The sequence below is a fragment of the Ailuropoda melanoleuca genome, chromosome 12 (genome assembly GCF_002007445.2).
Source record: "Ailuropoda melanoleuca isolate Jingjing chromosome 12, ASM200744v2, whole genome shotgun sequence".
In the NCBI taxonomy this organism is placed as follows: Eukaryota; Metazoa; Chordata; class Mammalia; order Carnivora; family Ursidae; genus Ailuropoda; species Ailuropoda melanoleuca.
Genome location: NC_048229.1, coordinates 23,782,274 through 23,786,113, shown reverse-complemented (window position 1 = coordinate 23,786,113; position 3,840 = coordinate 23,782,274).

The following is a 3,840-nucleotide window of genomic DNA, read 5'->3' as shown; positions in this document are numbered from 1 at the left end:
CCCCAGCCGTGTCCGCCGAGCCACCGCCCGCCCCTCCAGCCCGCTTTTCCTCCTGGCGGCCCTGGGAGCAAGGTCCCGGTGTCTGTTCCTGAGCATGGACTTCTGTGCAAAGAGAAACTACCCCAACTCTGGCCGCCCAGGCAGGTGGGGTCGAGGGGTTGCCCCTTCAGTTCAGCCTTACGTTTTCCCGTTTGACCAAAGATTGTCCAAGTCTGGGATTCCTCCCTTGTGGGAGTCAGGGTGCGTCTGTGGACGGAGGGAGCATTTTCGTGGGTGGCTTCTAGAATGGTTGCCTCTCTCTGACTCTGTCTCAGTCCCTCCAAACTGTTCTGTCAGATGCGACGTGGGGAGGGAGTTTTTGGGGGAATTGGTGTAGGAGAGGTCTGTGGGGCTGCCTCTGTGCTCTGAAACGGGCCTCTGGAAGTATTCCAGAACATGGCTGGAAGGCTAGCTTGGAGCAGTTTCTGCACTTCGGCCCTGTTGACATTGGGCTGGGTAGCTCTTTTCTGAGAGGGGCTGCGTATTGTGGGGTGTGGAGCAGCAACCTTGGCCCCTACCTGCTAGATGCCAGTAGGGCCCCCTCCCCAACCCAGTTGTGACCACCAAAACGTTTCCAGATATGGCCAGGTGTCCCTATTTGAGAACCGACTGACTTCGAGGAGGGGCTACCAGTGTATCTCCCTCCCCGCCTTTTCTTTACATCTCCTGTGTCCTGAGGCTTCTTCCTATTCGGAAAAGGCCCACAGGAGTCCACATCCCTCTGAGGGTCTGGATTCCCTCTGTTGTATTCTCTCGTTCTTTTCTCCTCCACCTGACCCCAGGAGAGACTTCTTTTTTTTTTTTCAAGAAAAGCCTCTCCCTGGAAGCTTTGTGTGTGAGACAGCCTGAGGCTCCCCGGGGTCTGCCCAGAGCCCTCTGCCCACCGCCCCCCCCGCCCGAGGCAGGGCAGAGCACATGTCCCTTTCTTGTCTCCTAGGGAAGACTTCGCCTCTCCTAGACATTGGGTCTGGTGCGCCAGAAGCTGGGAAGGTGTGTGTTGGTGAAAGACACTTCCAGAGAAGTCTGGGAGGTGGGCTTCTCCCTAGGTGCCTTTGCTCGCTCAGGACAAAGGAAGAAAAGGAAGGCAGAGGTCAGCCTGGGTAGACAGGGGCATGTGTTTTCCTTGGGAAACGTGCTGAAGAACTGGCTAAGTCTGGGCATGGTCCCCTCCGTGTCTTCACACAGAGGGCTGCCAATCACTGACAGACCCTGAGCTGGCTGCTTCGCCCTGGCTACCCATCCTTCTGTCCAGCCGTCCTGCCAACTCTCTTCTGAGAATGCATGGGAATCTCAGGAGAAACAGCATCAGGTTGGAAGGCTCCTCCCCAGAATGGCAGGGAGGCATTTTGGAGAGGGGAGGAGACTCAAAGCACATGGAAGCGTTCATAGAAAGGGTACGTTAGTCCTCTGTCCTGAGGAAACCAGGAGGGGGAGGAATCCCTGCCCTGCGTGCTTGTGAAGGCCAACCCCTCGGCCCCAGTGCCTTCAGCTGCACCCAACCCCCCTAGTCCCTGCTGCGGGGGCCTCTTGAGCAGGACAGACGAGACCTACATGATCCTTGCCTCGAAAGAGTGTGCTCCGTGACAAATGCATGTCCTAGCTCTGGTCTCCGCCTTCCCAAGATGGGGGGGAACTGTGCAAAAGGTCCCTCCCCTCCGGATCAAAGCGCATCTAGCCACTCAGCTGTTCGTTACAGAGGACATCATTTTAGCAAGACCCAGGTCCTAGACCTTCCGATTCTTATTTATTTTCTTGACAGACCAGTCACAAAGTATAGGACACAGTCCCCTCTCCGCCTTCTCTCTCGTGGTGTTCCAGAGACGTGTCCGCGGTTGTGATTTGGAACCACTCCTATTTATTCGGCTTACTGTGCTTATTTCGGTCTCCGTATATCGTGTGCGTCCTTTTGTCCTGGAAATCGAGTGTGTGGGAAGTCGTTCCGTCTATGGAGTGCCCTCCTCCTTTTCTCAGTGTTGCCAACATATCTTGTAACTGTTTACTGAAGCGTTGTGTCTATATATAGAGAAAATATATATCAACAGAGAAATGTGTGAATATGGGTTATTTTTCGTTTCTTCACTTCGGGAATTTTTTTTAATACGAAGGAGAGAAACATTCCCTGTGGAAGACTGTGTCAACCCAGTGACCCAGACCCAGATGGGGACCGAGTCTCATGGTAGCTGCCTGATCTTTCCCCAGGAGGTTCAAGGCAGGTGAAACACTTCTCACTCCCTTGTATCAGTTAGCTGTCAGCATGAGTAATGCTGCGTAACAAAGCATCCCAAAACTCGGTGGCTTCACACTGCCATTTGTTTCGCTTGCAATTCTGTGGGTTGACCATATGGGCTGGGAGGGTCTTCTGGTCTGAGATGGATTTCTTCATGTGTCTGTGATCAGCTGATGGCCAACGAGGCCACTCCGCTTCTGACGGTCGGCCGACTCTTGGCCAGGAATGTGGGAGAAACTGAGCCATGCATGTCTCACCCCCTGGCAGGCCAGCTCAGGTGTATGTAGCCATGGTGGCAGTTTTCAAGAAAGCAAGCAGAAGCATGCAAGGCCTTTTGAGACCTGGGCTTGGCACTGGTATGGAGTCATTTGTGCTGCGCTCTGTTGTTCAGAGTAAGTCATGTGGCTGAGTGCAGATTCTAAGGTGGGGGATCCCCCAAGATCCAGTGCACAGGAGGGGTCCCCCGATGGTCTGCCGTTTGACTCGGGGTCATACCTCTAAGTTGACACCTGCTGAGAGAGCTCATTGTTCACCCCTGATGTTCCCACAGACCAGCAGCTTGACCCCCTTGACATCTACAGTCCCCGCTCGCAACTACCATTCAGAGCCTTCATCATCAGGCAACGGGGACCTCTCATGGATGTCCACCCCTTGCAGCCTCTAAACATAGGCCAAGGGAAGCAGCTAGCTTTCAGCTGCAGAAGCAAGACAACTCAATCTAATGAGCACCCATCAAAACTGCAGGTTTTATGTAGAAAAAGTTAGGGTTCCAAATAAGCCAGCGAAGTAGGGACTGAGTTTGCGGGCGGCATTGGCAGCCTGGGGGAGCCCGGGCTCCACGTTCTCAGAAGACTGCCAGCAGAGGCGAGTCGGAGGCCACACGGCAGTCGGCAGGTGGGGATTTGTGCTTTGCCAGCGCACATGGGGGCTTTCTTAGCAGGAAGGCCTGCTCCTTCCTGGGGGACATTTCTGAGAGCAAAGACCAGTCCTGATGTTCTGAGCGTGCTTTAGAGCCCCCCGTCTCATTTCCCCAACTCCAGCCATCGCTTGGTACATGTGGCAGTCCTCCTGGAGTGCCCCACAATTGCTTGCAGCCAGCTGCCCGGCACCCCCAGGCCCAGGCAGTGCCCCCCGCATGGGTTCTGTGTGCTCAAATGCCTGGTTGCGGGCACCGCCGACTTCCAGTCACTGATAATGTGTGATACAGGAAAAGAAACCTTAAGGGAATGTTTCTGTTGCTGTCAAGACTTTCCTAAATGCATGCATTTGAGCTTTGTGTAGATGTGAACAGATGAGACTTGGATTGCCGGGCCTATTTTAATGACTCAGTGGCGGGATGGAGACGTGCTGTCTGTTTCTATGTTTATGGACACAGAATTGTGGCTGGACTTCTGCCATCCTTTTCTACCTCCTAGCCCTTCTTGCTTCTTTCTCTTCTCTTCCCCCCTCCTCCCCAGGCTCCCCTCTCTCTTGCCTCATCGCCTTGTAACCGAGAGCATTTGGATGGTGTCTTGCCCACGGTTTCTTTCTTTTTTTTTTTTTTTTAAAGATTTTATTTATTTATTTGACAGAGA